The following is a 20,228-nucleotide window of genomic DNA, read 5'->3' on the forward strand; positions in this document are numbered from 1 at the left end:
TTGGAGGAGCGAGGCGCCATAGACACCGAGGTGGCCGGGACTATTGAAGCCTTTTGGGACACAAATGAGGAAAGGGCCACGGTGGCGCAGCGAGTTAAAGCGCTGATCTTTCAGAACTTGCTGACTGGAAAGTCGGCGGTTCGAATCCGCGGGACTCCCGCAGATAGTTTATTGGATATGGATTTACTCCCCCAATAATGGATACTACGTATATGGATTTAGGATTCAAGTCTAGGAAACAATACATTGGGTTGCTGTGAGTTCTCCGGGCTGTATGAACATGTTCCATAAGCATTCTCTCCTGACGTTTTGCCCACATCTATGCCAGGCATCCTCAGAGGTTGTGAGGTCTGTGAGAAACTAGGCAAGTGGGGTTTATATATCTGTGGAATGTCCAGGGTGGGAGAAAGAACGCTTGTATGCTTGAGGCAATTGTGAATGGTGCAGTTGGCCACCTTGATTAGCATTGAATGGCCTTGCAGCGTCAAAGGCTGGCTGCTTCCTGCCTGGGGGAATCCTTTGGGAGGTGCTAGCTGGCCCTGATTTACTCATGTCTGGAATTCCTCGTTTCTGAGTGGTTGATGGTTGGAGTTTTTATGTAGGCATCTATCAGCGTGTGTGGGTTTTCTGTAGACTGTGTGACCCAGTTGTTGATTGAGTTTGCAGATGACTAGGACATTGGAAATGGTATTTTCCCATCATTTTCTTTTTCCATGGTGAATCGGATGTTTACAGAAAACCTGCACACATGGATAGATACCTACATAAAAACTCCAACCATCACCCAAGTCAAAAAAGAAGCACAATTAAAGCCCTGACAGACCTTGCAAAAAGAATCTGCGAACCCCACCTCCTCCAAGGGAACTGAAGCACTGAAACTGGACTCTACTGACCAATGGATACTCCATCACAGGCATCAGAAGAGCTGCAAAGCCAAGAACAAGTCACGAGAGTAAAGACAAAGATCCCTCCAGAGGAAAAGTGTTCTTACCATACATCAAGGGAGCCACTGACCGCATAGGGAAGCAGATGAAGAAACACAACCTACAAATCATCTACAGACCCACAAAAAAATCAAACAAATGCTACATTCAGCAAAGGACAAGAGGGACCCTTTCACCTCTGCAGGAGTCTACTGTATACTATGCATCTGTGAAAAAGTCTACATAGGGACCACCAAACAACATTGCCAATAAAAAATCCTGAATCAAGGAACATGAAAGGCACTGCAGACTAATCCAACCAGAGAAGTCAGACATAGCAAGCCACTTGATGAACTAACCTGGACACAGCATATTATTTGAGAACACAGAAATGCTGGATGACTCTAACAACTACCATGTCAGACTACAAAGAGAAGCCATTGAAATCCACAAGCACGTGGACAATTTCAACAGAAAGTAGGAAACCATGAAAATGAACAAACTCTGGCTACCAGTATTAAAAAACTAAAATCAGGACAGTAAATAAAGAGCAACACTCAGAAAACACAGGAATTCCAGATGTGAGTAAATCAGCTAACACTTCCCAGTAAAGGATTCCACCAGGCAGTAAGCAGCCAGACCTTGAAGCTAAAGGGATATTTTTTCAATGTCAAGGTGGCCAGTTGAAACATTCACACCTGCCTCAAACAGACAAGAGTTCTTTCTCCCACCCTGAACATTCCACAGATATATAAACCTCATTTGGCTAGTTCCCAACATACCTGACAACCTCTGAGGATGCCTGCCATAGATGCAGGTGAAACGTCAGGAAAGAATGCTTCTGGAACATGGCCATACTGCCCAGAAAACTCACAGCAAGCCCATGATTCTGGCCATGAAAGCCTCTGACAATACGTTGTGAGGTCTGTTAGAAACTAGGCAAGTGGGGTTTATATATCTGGAATGTCCAGGTTGGGAGAAAGAATCCCGAGGGGATCCTTTGTTGGGAGGTGTTAGCTGAACTTGATTGTTTCTTGTCTTGTCTACCCAACCTTTGGCCTTTCTTGCAAATTTCCAAGAGCAGAGGCAAACAAAAAGCTGGGTAAAAGTTTGATCTGATGCGCAGGCCTCTCTTCTTCTACCCATTTCCCCTGGGAAAGGCCCTGGTGCAGGAATTCAAACATGTTTGGCTTCCAGATTCATTTTCAGACAATCTTCTCTTTTAAATCTCAAATCTGTAGCAATGGTCTGCGGTTTATTAAGAAGGAGAAAGCAGTAGGCAGAGAGATACCTCAATTTTGCTCTTGCTGCATGGAAAATGTCTCCATGAATGTAAGATTGTTAGCTGAATAGTCCGTGAAAATGAATGATCCATAGTACAACCGAATGTGCTCAATGGTCTGGTTAGGACTTGTGAGTCATAGTCTTCAAAACAACATTTTCCTGCCAAAAGCTCCTAAGAAATAGAACTTGTCTTTATTGTGATCTGTTTTTGCTTGACCAAGAACACACACATGTCTCTTGAACCAATTTGCCCAATGTTAACCCAAGGAATGCGGACAAATGTATTTGGTGTGAACCTACTATATTCAACACTTTTGGATCCAATCTATCACTTCAAAAAATCAGTTCTCTGTCAATTTGCAAATGGCATTGAATTTGCGGTCTCTTACACACAGCTGTATAAAATCCCACATTATCTGCTTTGAATTGGGTTATATGACAGTGTGGAAGGGCCCTGTGCTGCAGTTCTTTGATCTTCAGGAAAAACCAGCCATTGATTGTAGTACAAAAAGACTTGTAAGTGACTTCTGCTACTGTTCACAAAGTCCTTTTGTAATTTTACATCTTACTGGGAATGAAAACTTGGGACTTTTTATCTGCAAACCACATGTTCACCCACAGAGCTACACAGAGCTTCAATAGAATCTTTTCCACAAAGAGGTGTTAGATGTGTTGCTACTAAAACAGCAATCTCTGGCTCTATATAAAAGTTTGTGTTTTTTTTTTACCTGAGAAATGTTGAGAGTGGTTTGAATCCCTAAACTGGCCTCTGGCTACAGGCTTGAGCATAGGCATGGGTCAAATTGGTTCCTCCCTGTAGGTGTTTTGGACTTCAACTCCCACAAATCCATTTTTAAAATTAATTTTTTTATTAAAATTTATAAACGTGATAGATACACATAGTACACATAACACACATGACATGTACACTACAACATGTAATACATCCCTCTTGCCCACATCCTACACAAAGTTAACCCTTATCCCACACACCCATGCACCCTGCACTTTGACTCCCTTGCACATGAAGCAAAAGTTTGTGGTACACCGAGTCACCAGAAAGCAAAGGTGTCACTATTATTATTATGTTTATTTATATCCCGCTTTTTCTCTCCATACGGAGACTCAAAGCGACTCACAACTAAAAGCATTGCAGTGCAGCTTCAAATATACAAGTATGAAAACAGTATTAGACATCATTAAAAGCATATAAAATCACAGCAGCCCCTGACGATCTTAAAATCTTCTTTAAAAGCCTGCCTGAATAAAAAGGTTTTAGCCTGCCACCTGCAGGAAGGGGGCCATTCTGGTTTCCCTGGCAGGGAATTCCAGAGTCGAGGGGCAGCCACTGTTGTTCCCATCAACCAAGCTTGAGATGGAGCTGGGACCAAGAGAAGAGCCTCTCCTGAAGATCTCGGGCCCAAGCAGGTTCGTACGAAGAGATGCGGTCAGCCAAATAGCCTGGACCTGAATTGTCTCAGTCAACCATGTGGACAGTTTTGGAGTATTTGGGAATTCCAGATAAGGGAGGCTCAACCTGCATGCCTTTGAACATCAAATTATGCAATGGAATCTTGTAGCACTTTAAGAGACTAATGGAGAGAACAAAGTTACTTAGCATAAACTTTCATAGACTAAGTCTACTTACTCAGATGCAAAAAGTAAATTCTGGATGCATCTACACTGTAGAATCAATACAGCTTGACACATACAAAGTATATAGCCTTCTCTGCCAAAGTGTACTGATGCCTCGTTGAACTACAAATCCTTTGTTCTTTCCCTTAGTCTAAGGTGCTACAAAATCCCTTTGCACACTGATATTTCGGTCTAATGGGACTATGTGTTTGAATAGTTATTGCCATACGGTTGAGCTGTTGTTCATAATGCTATGCTTCTCTCAGCCTGTGCTTAGTGAGGCCTTAACTCCTGAGAAAGTGTGTGTACAGCCTAAAATATCAGCATGCAAAGGGATCTTGTTGTACCTTAGAGACTGAGGGAACCAACTTGGTAGCATACGCAGACTTAAGTCTACTTCATCAGATGCATAGAATCATGATGAAGTAGACTTTTAAGTATAAGAAAGTACACATAGTCTCAAAAGTCTCAAAAGTGTGACAAGATCCTTATGCATATAGATATTCCAGACTTATTTGGCTATGTCTTTGAATTCTGGCTTAAGCAACAGTTTGTGTTAACACAAACACACTTCATTTTAGTCACTCAGATCTTTTATTAGTAACACCAAACAACCAGTGAGAGAGAATGTAGGTGCTGTCTTACCATACAGAGTACAGTATTCCCTCACTTATTGCGGGGGTTACGTTCCAGGACTACCTGCGATAAGTGAAATTCCATGAAGTAGGGACGCTAGGCTTCTCCATAGGAATGAAGTAGAAAGAGGGAGGGGGGAAGGAGGGAAGAAAGAGGCAAGGGAACATGGTGCCGCCTCCTTCTCCTCCCACTACTATTTGGGCTCCTCCTCTGCCCTGCACCCCGCACCCGACTGAGACCATCGTCACTGTAAATCATAATTTGTTATGATTTATAATATTATTTTAGTGTTTATTAAAAACCGCGAAACAGCGAGTCCACAAAAAGCGAACTGCGAAGTAGTGAGGGAACACTGTAGTAGTATTACTATTGTTATGCTGTCATAACCTTCTCTTTGCTTTTGTGGCTATCCTTCAGCACTGACTGCTTCATAGGCTGAAAGTTCTCTGCTCAAGAGAGTTTGACTTGTATTTGGAAGCTCATGCTCTGAGTTTATGTTTCTTTCCTGATTGGCCACAGGAGAGAAACAAGCAATAGAGCTTATATTAGAGGTGGCAGAATTGTAGCAAGGGGATAAAAATACTCATGTTCGGACTGTTGGAAACCTAAGAAAGAGTTTTTGTGAGGTAAGATGGTTGGATTGATTTTTAGTGTGCTGCTAAAAATGTAACAAATGAAGGGTTCTTTCTTCCTTCCACCTGATGGAAATTGATTCCTTTTTGGTTTAAAACAAAAGATATTGAGCTTACTTGTCATTAAGCTATGTTAGAAAGGTAGTAATAAGAAGTTATGGGACTGCAGAATTGTTTTGACTCGTGTCACATATTTTCAAGTGATGCTAGTTATAATGCAGAATGCCTAAAATTTGCAATAGCTTTGGTGCATTATATGTATGTTCATCCCTTATTGTCAGAATACATGGGTAACAATAAAATAAAGATAATGTAGAATTATAATTAAACATAGACTTAGGCATAGGAAATAAGAAGTTTTAGATAATTGCTGATGTAAAGCAAGAGTGCTTTAAAAAAGAAATAACAGCTCTTTAGCAAATAAGGGAGGAAATGATGTGTATTGGATGATTTCTGCCATCTTATTTTAGTTTGTGACTAAATATTCATGATGAAAATTAGGAATTATCAAAGCAACTTAAAGTACACGCAACAGAACTGAGCATCTACATCTGTTTTCCTGGGGGATATTTTTGGCATAGTTGAGCTGTTTTCTAAGTAGATATATATATAGAATTGCACTATAATTTGCATTTGAGTGATGCTCACAACAAATTAAGCACTGGTGTTAAATTTTATCTGTTACATTTATGGAACACTTGAAAGTGCTGAAAAATGTCATGTATATTATCTTGTTGTCATTACCATAAATTTTTACAAAGTTATTTTTATCTTTGAATCAGATGACTGGTGGAGGCTGAGGAAAAGTGGTTAACTTAAAGCAGGGAGTAAAGCCCATTGAACACTTTAAAATGTAATTCTGAATGAGTATGCAGAAATAAAATAGTTTATTTCAGAGCTGATTCAAAGGTTTTCTGATTTATAACTCTGTGTCATAGATATTATGTTGTATCAGGGGGTGGTAATAGCTATTCTTTCCTCAATCCATTTTCATGCGTCCTGGCTTGTTTAATCTTGATTTTATTTAATATATCTTTAAATATACTGTATTTAAAATATTTGTGCTGGTTTTCAAGGTGAATTTTTTCTCAAGATATTTTCTTTTGCACAAATACTAATTCACAACCATAATGAGCCACAGGTACCCATACACATGGAAACATCTGAAATATGGGCTGTGGTTATTTATTAAACACTCTAAAGCCCAGGAATGGAATAAGAAAGTTGAGATCCATAGGTAATGTTGTGAATGCGCCTTCAGAGACTGTGGATGATAGTGGTGGGATCAGGAGAGGAAGGAAAAACCCTCACGAGAAGGGCTCGTTGGAGGATTTGTTTAGGAAAAGGGTAAGGGAGACTGATGGGGAGTCTTCTGAGGAGGATTCATGTGGGGATCCTGAGGTGGAAATGGATGCTGGGAAACAGGTGTTAACGGAGGAATTGGGCACGGACTGGGCACGGGCACCAGAGATGCTTGGAGACAAATCGGGGCCCATGGATACTGCTGATGCTGGGGAAGCTTGGGTGTCTTCAGAAGCAGATCCCACTTGGTCTGCTTGGAGGAGTGAGAGGGGGTCCACAGGTGTGGATAGAGTTGGGCATGGGCAGGATGATTGGGACTCTGATGAGGAATTAGGAACGCCTGACCCAAGGGCATTGGCTGTGTGGAGTTCTGATTCAGATTAAGAAGTTGAGACACCTGCTCTTTGGGCGTGAATAGTTTGGAAGCCCAGGGAGACCTGGATATATTGGGATTGTTTGGCCATTATACCTTGCGTGTGGCAAGGTGTTGCTGGGTGCCACTGGGTTTCCTGTGTGTGTTACTGAAGACTGGACTGGGACTTTGCAACGGATGTAAGTTTAATCTGGGTTATTCTGCAACGGAGGGCTAGAATTGTGTGGGTTTTCCTGGACTGCACTGTTACTACTATTTTGTATTAGCTGCTGTTCGCCCTCGTTGCTTTGGGTCTCTGTGCCATTTCGTATTGTGACCTTCTTGGATGACTTCAACCTCTTGGACATTGGACCTTGGACTGGAACTTGACTCGGCTTTGTTCTTCGCTCTCAATCCGTGGCTTGGCGTCGCTCTCTATTCCGTGGCTATCTGCTGATGCTGACTACTACCTTCACTCCTGATACGACGTTCTCCCGCTCTGCTCCTTAAACTGCTGGCTTGGCGTTTGCTTCTGCAGCAGCTTGGCGCTGCTGGTTTATCCCGACTTCGGACCGGCTTGACAACGCTTTCCCGCTTTGCTCCTTTAACACTTGGTTTGGTGTATGTTCCAGCAGCGGTTGCTGCGAGCTCACCAGTGTCTCGCTGTTTCACTGGCTTTGCTGCTCTCAACTGGGAGTTCCCTAGCTCAGTTTGGATGTTTGTTTGTTTTGAACTCCTTTTTGTACTTTTGAGTTTTGGGAAAGGTTTGTGGGCTTCAATACTGCTTGCTTTAGTTCATGCCTCCATTTTTCAGCCCATTGTGAACTTTTGGGTCAAGTTCTAGAACTTTAAGTTTAACCCGGATTATATCTCTGGCTAATCTGGATTATTTGCCAGTTCTTGTTTTTTGGGGTTTTACCCGCTTGTTCTACTTAATAACACTGAAAGTTAAGTGTTTTAAGTCTTTTTAGTTTGTTGAGCTATTTTTTGGACTGTTGCTTTAATAAACTCTATTTTGCTCTCTAATTGGCGTCTGACTTTTGACAGGTAATCTGCTTTTTTAGAGATATATAACTTTCAACTGATTAAGGAATTAAATTAATACATATGGATTATGAACAGTATGTACATAAGGTGATAAATTAAGCTTGTTAAATCTCAGTCTCAACTTTAAATATTTCTAACACTGAAATTTAGGAACACATGACACTAGTACCTTGGATCAAAGCATGATTCATTTAAATCAATATCTTTATGCTACATCTGGCTGTAGTTGTCCAAAATTCAAGCAGTCATTTGTCCAAGCTGCACACAACAATCTCAATGCCTGTCCTTGCAAGCTGCAAACAGCTGTGCTCACTGTTCCTTAGGGAACTGTAAAGCTTCACATGTCAAGATTGCAAAGGAGATTCCATCTGATAATTGTCAGGAGATGGCTAGAGGTGGCTAACCTCCAGGGGCAGCACTGGTGCTTTTCTATCTCCATGAAATGACCCTTGACTTAGCCACATGTCATATTAAAATCCATGATTTGGCCCCCAAATTTGCCTTCAACTTGTATATGAGCGGATTATATATGGTACTTAACTTGATAGCTGCAGTACTAACTGTGTAGGAGATCCAAGTCAATCTTATCTCTTACTTTCATTCTGTGCATATAGTCTCATGAGTAAACGTGCTTTAGAGCCTTGTGTGATTTTTGTGTGTCTCAAATATCATTGTTTGTTTTTTTCCATTCCACCAGTTGGTAATATGACCAAAAACAGCCCCTTAGATGTTGATTAGATTTTAAAATATGTTTCCTATTATGGTACTGAGATAAGTGTGGGAAGTTATCTGTTGAAATGAGTAATTCAAAGAAAGTAAGCATGAAAGTGTAGATCTTAGAATACAGAAAACTAGGACTAGGAAAATTACTTACTTGGAGTACAACTCTCAGAATTCATCATGATATTGAGTAGATTCTGGCTATATAGATTCTGAGGTTATATGATCATGTGTTTGCCTGTGTATGTCCTGAATCAGTATGGTTCTCTTGCATAGACCTAAGAAGGAATGTGCTGCCTATAATCGGGCGTTGCTAGTGATGATAGATAAGTGAAAAAATACTTGACATGCTTGTCACGTATATAGATAGACAGATAGTGTTGTCAAAGGCTTTCATGGTCAGAATCACTGGGTTGCTGTGAGTTTTCAAGGCTGTATGGCCATGTTCCAGAAGCATTTTCTCCTGACGTTTTTGCCCACAAAAGCAATTTTAAAGGTATTTTTAGAGGCAGCAGGGAGTGATCACACTGATTCAAACAGCTTACGCCTTTCAGGGCTGAGAGAAGGGGGCGGGGAAGCAAGAATTACATTTATTGTTGTTATTCATTTTGCATCTATAATCACCATAACATTTTATCAATGTGTATTTTAGGGTTTATTGATTTTACTGTGGTATTGTTTTATGCATTGATGATGTGAATTATGTTTTCCTTTGATACTGATGTATCTATATTGGGTTGCTGCGGGTTTTCCGGGTTGTATGGCCATGCTCCAGAAGCATTTTCTCCTGACAGTTTGCCCACATCTATGGTAGGCATCCTCAGAGTTGTGAAGTCTGTTGGAAACTAGGCAAGTGGGGTTTATATATCTGTGGAATGGCCAGGGTGGGAGAAAGAACTCTTGCAGTTGGCCAGCTTAATATGCTTTCTCTTGACCTTTGTTGTTACAATGCCTACATTTATGTCCAGACCTGACAGTATAGAGTAGCGGTTCTCAAACTATGCTCCACGGAGTCCTTGGGGCTCTGGCAAGAGGTACTCAGTGCCTCCGCAGTCTCCCAACCTCATTCCAGCCTGTCACTTCCTTCCCTACCCCATACACTCCTTTGCAGCATGCTGGCCACTAGCCCAGGTCATGCCTCATATACATACATTATATATATAAACATTTCTTAGGGCTCCACAGCTGGAAAGGTTTGAGAACCCTGGTATAGAGGCTTCCTGAGAGACTCACTTTGTTCTGCCTACAAAGTGACCACGGGGGCCTTGCAAACAGACCTAGTTCTCAAAAGAAAGTGCTTTGTTGCTGCCCATAGAAGAGGAGCTTTTTATTGCATTTCTTTTATTGCCTTAGTTCTTAGTCACCTCTTGCAGTGAGGGAGGGTGGCTTAATTTTTTAGTCTGCATTGACCATCCCTTAAGACCACTTCAAACAAGTTGATAGATAACGTGAAGGCACATACATGTATAAACAAACACACCAAGCAAGAGACAGACTTCTAACTATAGCACTTTACTTCCCCAGCCTGATGAAAAAAGCAGTAGAGTTTAAACTCTAGTACAGTATAATGTATTTTGCACCTTTGGGTGTCACTGGAATGTGTACTTTGGATCTCATATGGTATGATATCTGTAAGGGAATGCTGATGCTAGGTTAAAGAGAACTTCCTGTTTTGAAAGCTATGTTGGCACCAAATGTTATGAGTTTGATGCTTTGCATCATGTGGGTAGCAAAAATGTAAAAATAACTAATTATTGCTGCAAGGTGATGCCCTCTTGGCACTCGTATTAATCCTATAGTTAAAGAGTGTAGTAAACACAGTTTCAAGCTGATGTTTTTTTCTGTGTATATCCAATGAATTTTAATGAAGGGTAACAATGACTCATATTTAAATGCTGTATATTGCTTGGAACTCATGTAGACACCTTAAAATAATAAACTTATTTCACAAGTAATTGTGAAAATAATGGCAAGTAAAATTCCACTGAGATGTTTTGCTGTTTCTTCTTACGTGTTGTCTGTGAAATGCGCACATATGGTTTACCCCAGTGCGCCTGCGCAGATTTTGGAACCTTCTAGAAGCTCTTAGATGAAACTTTTTTGGCGGAAGCCCCGCCCAATATGTTTTGCTGTTTGTGAGCAGGGTGTTTAATCCTATCAAAACCCTAGAGTTTAACTAATATTTCCTTAGTGCAAAAGGTTATACACTCAATCATTAACTTTGTGATGTTTATTTCTAGATGTCAGGTTTTCAGATCTACAAATATATACGTGTGTGTTGCTGTAACAAATTGTGCTTGATTTTGAAATGTTTTCATTTTTCAGTGAGGAAAATGTAAAATAGTATTGTAATCAAGAGTGTTTATGTGAAAGAAATCATTTTCAAAGTCATCCTGGAATAAAAACCATTTAGTCTACAGATTACCAAAATGATAATTTGCTATCTAGGCCACACGGATCACTCTATTACAATGTACTATATATGGGGCTGCCTTTGAAAACTGTTTAGAAATTATAACTGGCAAAGCGTACTAAAACAATACACTGAGAGCATGTCTCATCAATATTAAAATAACTGAATTAGCTGTCAGTTTGTTTCCAAGGTCCCATGTGTATAATTAATGCAGCTTGACACCATTTTAGCTGCCAGGACACAGTGCTATAGAATCATGGGATTTGTAGTTTTACAGGTCTTTGGCCTTCTCTACCAAAAGAGTGCTAAACTACAGCTACTACAATTCTATAACATTGGGCCACTGCAGGTAAAGTGGTCCAAAGTGATGTCAAACATGATTGGCATGATACAGTGTAGATGCACCACAAGTCCAGTCTAAGGTGCTAGCCTTTAAGGCTGCTCTCTTATGTCCCAAGTACATACATACACACAGCTTTGCTCATGTCGATGTACTTGGATTTTAAGATCATATGCCACTATTCTTCAGCGTCTGCTTTTAGTGATCAAATAGGTAGTTATAGAAACTTTTGAGCTATGGTGTTTCTTTCGGTTGGGAAATTCTCTTTAGAGAGAGGGTTGCAGTTATTCTTGAAATAGTGTTGTTATTATTAGTAACTTTATTTTTTCCCCAGTCTGGGACTCAAGGGAGCTTAGAGATTATCAGTGATCTGTAAGCCCCTTGATCATCAGTGTAAACTTTTCAGTTTAAGGACTCTAGAGTTGGAATGTTGTGTAGTTTCAGGGCTGTGTGGCCATGTTCTAACAGCATTTTCTCCCTGATGTTTTGCCTGTCTCTGTCATTGGCATATTCAGAGGATCCTCTAAAGATTGTTATTGAATTCATGATGTCAATGGCTGGGATCTAATGTTCTTGCATGGTTAATGAATTGGTTGAACCAGCAGGAGTGTAATGTGTCAATTTCTCCTTTAAGACCCACACTGCACTTTAAAATCTGCTTAAGAGGGTTTGGAGATACAAGGGGAACCTGCAACAGATTTTTGCTGTACAAAATGCTTCTGTTCAGGGTTCCTGCCACTCCGTTTCCTCTCCTTTTAGGTTTTCATCTCCCCTACTTCAAACAGTTAGCAACTAGGGGCCACTGAATATCTTTATTCCTCATTGAACAGTTCTTGAGTTCACCTTCTCCCTAACACAGTAATTTGTAAAAAACAAATGTACTTCAGAATTGAGGCTTTACCCAAACCTGATGTATGTAGCCCTTTTGACTACATAAATAGTTGTAATCACAATCTGCATATAGAAAATAGAGATATTGATTATAGCAGAAATCCTCAAACTCTAGCCCTCAACTGTTTGGGTCTCCAACTCTCAGAATTCCTGACCATTGAACAAGCTGGGTGGAGCTTCTGAGAATTGGAGACTGGATAGTCAGAATTTGAGGATGCCTGATATAGAGGGTTTTTTGTGTGTGTCAGGAGCGACTTGAGAAACTGCAAGTCGCTTCTGGTATGAGAGAATTGGCCGTTTTCAAGGACGTTGCCCAGGGGATGCCTGGATGTTTTTACCATCCTTGTGGGAGGCTTCTCTCATGTCCCCACATGGAGCTGGAGCTGATAAAGGGAGCTCATCTGCGCTCTCTCCAGGTTGGAGTCGAACCAGCAACCTTAGGTCAGTAACCCAACTTTCAAGTCAGCAGTCCTGCCAGCACAAGGGTTTAACCCACTGTGCCCCTGGGGGATCCTGATATAGAGTGAGCTGAGAGTGAGAGTGTTTTATTATTTTAATTGTTTTTAAGTATTTTAAATTATTTAAATTATATGTTTAATTCTGTTTTAATATCTGTATGCTATGGATTTTAAATTGTATTGTCTTTTATTCTGAGCCGCTCTGTGTCTCAATCAAGAGATAAAAGCAGGATATTATTATTATTATTTTATTTTATGACACAGCAAACAAGATAGATATGCTGGTGTGTCATTATTATTATTATTATTATTATTATTATTATTATTATTATTATTATTATACAATGCATGCACAACCATGTTTCAGAGGATGAGAAGCATTATCTAGGCTTGTTTTTGAAGGGAAACGGGGAAACAAGGGCTTAGAATAAGAAAAGGAGGGCAGGAGACACAACAGAGAAAGGTGAAGGAAATGTGTGTGTGTCTTCAAGTTGTCTGTTAACTTGTGGCAAGTGGCAACTCCATACATTTCATAAGATTTTTCTAGGCAAGAAATGCTCAGAGGTGGTTTTACCAGTTTCTTTCTCTGAAATGTAGCCTACAGCACTTGATATTCATGGGCAGTCTCCCATCTAAGTATTAACTAGAGCTAGCTTTGTCTAGTTTCCAAGGTCAGATGTGATTTAGTGCCATTATGGTAGTTAGGCCACAAAAGAAATGGAAGCAAGGATAAATAGAGGTAAAGAAAAATACGCGATTACACTAAGATCTCATTATCTATGGATTAAATTTTGGTAGTTTCCTTTGTGATCACTATTCCTGGAAGTGTTTGTGAGCAATGATCAGTTCTTCAGTACAACTCTGTAGTATGCCTGGGCTGGAAGTTAACCTCACACCTTTAAGAATCTAAGAACTCTCCTAACAAGAGGAAAGTTGAGAGTGGATTGGTAGCAGATGAATTGGGGGAAGAGTCCTCCCCAGCCACAAGAAGTGTTGGGTCGATGCCCCTTTAATGGGTTAAGTTTAAGTAGCCAACTGTGGTCTGAAAATATGGAGCCCAGTACGATAGGTGGTTTCAGCTATCCATTGGGAGTGGGGTGTGTGTGTTGGAACGTGCCATCTTACTGCTCTATTTAAGTTAGGCATTGTGGTATAGTAGAGGAATACAATTTTTCATGTGAGAGTCTCTCTTTCAAAAAGGAGCAGCAAGCTTGCTTTTAAGAGATAATGCATTATTTTGCCTTTGTCTGATGTAGGTAATGCTTACCTGGAAAACATATAAACATATTTAGGAAGAATGTCTTATTGGACTTCAGGGTTCTCACTTGTAAGAAAAACAGAAGAGTGTGCTATCTTTGTAGAATTGACCCATATATGCAAAATTTTATATAATATATTATGTATCTGTATAATATTAAATTATATCTTATTAACGTAACTCTACAGATTATCAGTTAGTTTTTGGGCAAAGTATAAAGTCCTACATGGTTTGTGTTCAGGTTACTTACAGGATTGCCTTCTCCCGCACAATCCATGACCCCTTAGAACACTGAGGTCCTCTGGGGGACGCTTACTCCAACCAGCCAGAACCCGACTGGCAACTGTCATCCAGAGGACATTTTCATCAGCTGCCCCACAACTTTGGAATGACCTGCTGGAAGAGCTCTGATAGCTAAACAAGCTGTCTGAAGTTAAATCCAATTGACAGCGCATCTTGTCTGGCAGGCCTACCCAGTCATTCATGAGTTCTGATTTACATTGTATTGCTGCTATATGTTAATTTTGTACCCTGTGTTTCTTGCATTTTTTACAATTATGTTTTTAATCTCTGTACTTTATTTTATGTATTTTATGTTAATATATTTTGACTTTGTTGTATCCCACCACAAGCTATCAAGAGAAGTGGGTAGTAAATAAATAAATAATTATTATTATTACCATTATTATTACCATCATTATTATTATTAATAGAAAAGATGCCACAATCTTTCGTAGATTCACATTAGAATCCAGTGGTGTTGTGCTATATATTTATAACATTAGGAATAGGCATGGTATGGCTATGTTGATTTCTGTGAAAATGTCTTGCAATAGTAAATGAAGATTGTGTGTGTGTGTGTGTGTGTGTGTGTGTGTGTGTGTGTGTGTGTGTGTGTCTATATATATATAAAGTAAAGGTTTTCCCCTGACATTTAGTCTAGTCGTGTCCGAATCTGGGGCTTGGTGCTCATCTTTATTTCTAAGCTGAAGAGCCAATGTTGTCCGTAGACACCTCCAAAGTCATGTGGCCAGCATGACTACATGGAGCACTGTTCCCTTCCCACCGGAGCGGTACCTGTTGATCACTCACATTTGCATGTGTTCAAACTGCTAGGTTAGCAGAAGCTGGGGTTAACAATAGGAGCTCACTCCACTCCCCAGATTCAAACTGCCAACCTTTTGGTCAGCAAGTTCAGCAGCACAATGGTTTAACTTGCTGTGACATAGGGGGCTCCTTTATATATACTATAACTATAACTATATATGTGTGTATGTGTGTAAAATGTACATAATTAGGACCGAGTTAACAACAAAACCATTGGACCAAATCACACCTTGATAGAAGGCAGCCAAGCTTTGAAGCAGTGATACTATTCTGTACTATTGAAGCTGACCAACAAAAAATTCCCCTAGGTAGAAGCAACCAGGCTTTGAATTAGTAAGGCTATTCATTGCAATTTTAGCAGCCCAAAAAAATTGCCCTAGAATGCAAGTACCCAGCCTTCCAAGCAGCAAGCCTATTCCATTGTATTCCAGCTCACCAAACAAGGATTCCCATAAGAAGAAAATGGCCAGGCTTTGAAGCTGTAAGGCTATTCACTGCTATTCCACCTGGCCAACAAAGTATTCCCATAAGCCACAGCAACACGAGGCCAGGCACAGCTAGTAGAGATATATTGCGGTAGTTGTTTTAACTGAAAGATATGCACACTTAAATTAATCTGATGCATTTCTATAATTGTATTAAGTCATTTATCGATTTAAAATACCCTATGCTGATGGTCAGATTGTCTTCTTCTTTCTCAGTAAAGGGGCTGTGTTCAGTGAAGGGCCATTTTAAGAACAGCTGTAGGTACTGGAAGTTCTTTTATAGTTTCTATGAGTTAAATGCAAAACTGTGCTAATTCAGTGCAGTTTTCTCCTGTCTCCTTTCTCTGATCCTTTGCAGCCAAATGCTACCCGGAAAAAAGAGATTTTGAGTGAAGGAGTGCCAGGGTACTAAGGCAGGAGAATCATAACCACCCTGTTTGTAAAAAAGAAGCAGTTCTGACAGTTGTGAACACACAAAACTTACTAGAATAGTAAGTTTGTAGTTATGATAAATAATTGCAACCTGTGAAAAAAGAACTAAATATCCTAAGCTTTTTTGTGTAGTCAGAAAAACAAGTGAGGCTTCACAATACGTAGTATTGGTTTCTTTGTTCAAAAAGGAAATCTTCCAAAGTTTTTTTTTAACATTTAAAAAATGATGTCTCCTCCCTCGATTTCCTTGTGAAGCTAATGACAAGACTGAACATTCTGACACCTACAGTTCAAGTAAAGTAACTGTTTAGTTATGCACATGACAGAGAATGACAAGGCACAAAATTCTAGCCTAGTGGTACAATATGATAAGAAAGCTTTCTGGAGTCTTTAAATAGAACTAAGATTAAGTACTTAAGTAACTGCTGAAAACACACCTTGTATACAGCAGGAGTTCTGCAATTTCAGAAAGGACACATACCGGTATGTCAACTATAATTTCATTAAATACTCTCAATTATAATTTGTTGGAAGTATTCTTGTATTGATTGTCTAAGGATACCCCATAACAGCCCTATTTGGGATTTGGGATTGTTGCCCAAACAAACTATTGCTGGAGTTCAAAAGGTTTGTTATGCTCCTTTGTAAGAAAGCTAAAGGTAATGAATCTGAAATGTTTAATTTCAGTTCCATGAATTTTACTGACCCTTTTTTAATTACAGTGTTGCCATCGTTTCTCAGATTTCTGTAGAATGTCTTTTCCTCCTTTTTAAAGACCAGTCTTGTTTCTAGTTAAAAAGTTGCCCTTGGAATTTGGTTGGCAGTCAAAGTACAAATAGGTTAGTATTGCAACCTTACAGGAAGTATGAAAATTCAAACACCATCTCCTCTAAATAATCTGGCAGGCTGTGAAAGCGTTTTTATCAACAGTTCTTTATTTAACAGCATACGACTCTGTGTAGGTTGTGTAATTGTGATAGCTGTGGAAAAGTTCAAGAGCTGATGTGTGTACTCAAGGGTTTTCCCCTGTGGATTTGTGTGGTTTTGACCTGGATCTGTGGGGAGAGGGATTAGGATATTCAGCAAGGTTTCATTTTGTGGTTTCCATGGATGTTGTGAAGTGTAGTTTTTGAAAGGAAATGAGCAGCGCTATTTCATATTTGTGAAAAGAGCATGCTTACTGTATAGTTCTAGGTATCACCTCATTGTTTTAAAACTTTCATTAGATGTCATAAGAAAGGCTTTAATGTGTTGCTCATCCAATCTTTTCTATATATATATAAATGAGTGATGGCATCACGGCGACCGACAAAACAACAAAACTACAGGCCCTCCAACCTCGAAATTTGACATCACAACCCATCATCCACGCCTCTAGGTTAATACAACAAAAAGAAAAGAAAAATAAAGTCCTAGTTAGAGGGAAAGGAATAATTGTTTTTATCCAATTGCTGCCAGTTAGAGGACTAATCTCTGCCCACTTGGTCTCCTAGCAACCAACTCAGCCCAGGGGACAGGCAGACTTAGGCCTCTTCCATAGATTATCTAATTTGCACTGTATTATATGGCAGTGAAGACTCAAGGCCCTTCCACACAGCTATATAACCCATTTATAATCTTATATTATCTGCTTTGCACTGGATTATCATGACTCCACACTACCATATAATCCACTTCAGTGTGCATTTTATACAGCTGTGAAGAAGGGGCCTCATATAATCCAGTTCTAAGCAGATAATATAAGATTATCAATATACAGTAGAGTCTCACTTATCCAACATAAACAGGCCGGCAGGATAAGTGAATATGTTGGATAATAAGAAGGGATTCAGGAAAAGCCGATTAAACATCAAATTAGGTAATCGTTATACAAATTAAGCACCAAAACATCATATTATACAACAAATTTGATAGAAAAAGTAGTTCCATGCGCAGTAATGCTATGTAGTAATTACAGTAGAGTCTCACTTATCCAACACTCACTTATCCAATGTTCTGGATTATCCAACACATTTTTGTAGTCAATATTTTCAATATATCATGATATTTTGGTGCCAAATTCAGAAATACAGTATTTACTACATAGCATTACTGCATATTGAACTACTTTTTCTGCCAAATTTGTTGTCTAACATGATGTTTTTTCTTCGTGTACTCTGTGAATGCACACTAATGGAGAACGCTGCGCCTGCGCAGGCTCCAACGGATACTCTTCCAAGCTAAAGTTTGAAATTTGGCGGTAACCCCGCCCCTCTTCCCGGAGGGTATAAAGGGCGCCCTCCGCGCCCGCTCTCCAGTTCCTTTTTTTCCGCCGCAAAGCTCACTTCGGACTCTTCGTTCTTATGTCAACCACGCGCTTTAAACGGTGCACTCAGTGTGCCGCTAAGATCCCAGATTCCGACGGCCACGCTAAGTGCCTTTTCTGCCTTGGCGAAAGCCACGTCGTCGGTACCTGTCGTTTTTGCCTGGCCTTTACAGCTCAGGCCAGAAGAAATAGAGCTGCGAGACTCCGCGCAGCTCTTTACGAAAAAACTCTTGCTCCTGAGGCTTCTACTTCCACCTCGGCCTCGATGGCGTCCAGGCCTGCTCCGTCGGTGTCAACTAAAACCTCGAAAACCTCGAGACCGCGACCGACCAAACCGCCCTGCACGGTGACCACCGCTACGGTATCCACCCGATCGGGCAAGATGGGCCCTTCATCAACTTCGAGTTCGGTGGCTTCGGCCATTTCCACTCGATCCCGCCTGGCTGCGCCGCCATCTTCTTCCGCCATGAAGATTGCCTTCAAGAGGGCTCAGGAGGAATCCAGACGGGCTCAATCTGACTCGGCAGCTGTGTGCCCGATTCCCCCGACGCCGGGAAAATCGCTGAGGGTCGCGTCGAAACAACCCCCAGCAAAGAAAAGAATGATCCAGAGGTCGTCCTCCTCAGCGTCTTCGAAGAAGGACGTCCCCTCCTCTGGGCCTTCCTCTAGGAGATCCTCTCCTATCCAACCGGCACAACGCCTCCGCTCCTCTTCCTCTCCTCATGGTCAGTCCTCGGATGTGGACGCTCAAGCCTCCCCCGACCGGTCGGTCAGGACGGTTATTAAGGCTCCCCAGCCGGCACCATCTCGTCTTCCGGCTCGACAAGAACTCTTTCCCCCGGCTCAAACACCTGAGAGGGGTAGACAGATGACGCGCTTAGCCCGCGCCGCCCAGGCCTCCGCGTCCAAGGGCGTTCCTCCACAGCCGGCTCTCCCTGCTCCTGAGGTTATACCTTATCAGGACTCTGTGCTTGTTTCTCCTCCCCGGTCCCCTCAAGGGCCCGAGGAGGATGACCCCGATATCGAACGCCCCGAGTCGATACTCTCCGCCTCTGTGGTTTCTCTCGGTCTCGACCTCTCCCCGCCTCACGACGCCTACGAGGTCGACCCACCTTCCCCGACAGATAATATCCGGGCTTTCTCCGACCAGATGGTCAGAATGGCAGACGCTCTGGGGATGGAAATTAAACAAACTTCAAAGGCTGTTACCGACCCCGTTTTCAAGAGGGTTCAAGCCCAAGCCCCGCCGGCCACCTTGCTGCCTTTTCTTCCATACCTCCTGGACGTCATCCAGGCATCTTGGAAGACTCCATCTTCGATACCTCCAACCTCTAAGAAAATAGAGGCCTGGTACCGAACCGATGACGAAGCCTTGGAATGGCTCAAGCATCACCCTGACCCAAACTCCATGGTGGTAAAGGCCTCCCAATCGTCGGGTCGACAATCCAACTCCCCGGCCGACAGAGAGGGCAAACGCTTCGATGCGGTAGGCCGCAAGTTGTACTCCGGCGCTCTCCTCCTTTGCCGCATGGCAAACTACGGGGCCTGCATGGGCGCTTATCAACAGATCCTCTGGGAGAAAGCCCAACCTTTCTTCGCCAAACTTTCTGACGAAGACCGGTCAGTCCTTTCGACCCTCCAACAGGAGGCGGACTCTCTCGCACACCACCAAATTCAAATGGCTAAGCATACCGGTGATACCGCCGGAAAAATGATTGCCCACGCGGTCGCGATCAGACGGCACGCATGGCTTCGGTCCTCAGGACTCTCTTCTTCCTCTCGACAAGTGATCGAAGACCTTCCTTTCGACACCCAGGGCCTTTTCAATTCTGGCACTGATGACAAACTTAAGTCCAATCACGACTTCAAGATTCTCGCAACAAAGTGCGGGACCGATCAACCTCAGGCTCAGCGGACCCGATGGTTCCAGCAACGGTACCGTCGCTACCCTCAGCTTTTTCGTCACCAGCCGTTTCGACGCTCGTCGAGCTCGAGTCACCACAGTCAT

At 41.5% G+C, this 20,228-nt stretch overlaps 1 protein-coding gene across 3 annotated transcripts in view; it reads left to right on the forward strand.

Moving 5' to 3' along the window:
• Positions 1-20,228, forward strand: part of marchf5 (membrane associated ring-CH-type finger 5) — a 45,809-nt gene that overhangs the window by 231 nt on the left and 25,350 nt on the right. The gene's annotated exons all lie outside the window — the stretch shown is intronic.

The sequence above is a fragment of the Anolis carolinensis genome, chromosome 3 (assembly GCF_035594765.1).
Source record: "Anolis carolinensis isolate JA03-04 chromosome 3, rAnoCar3.1.pri, whole genome shotgun sequence".
Lineage (NCBI taxonomy): Eukaryota > Metazoa > Chordata > Lepidosauria > Squamata > Dactyloidae > Anolis > Anolis carolinensis.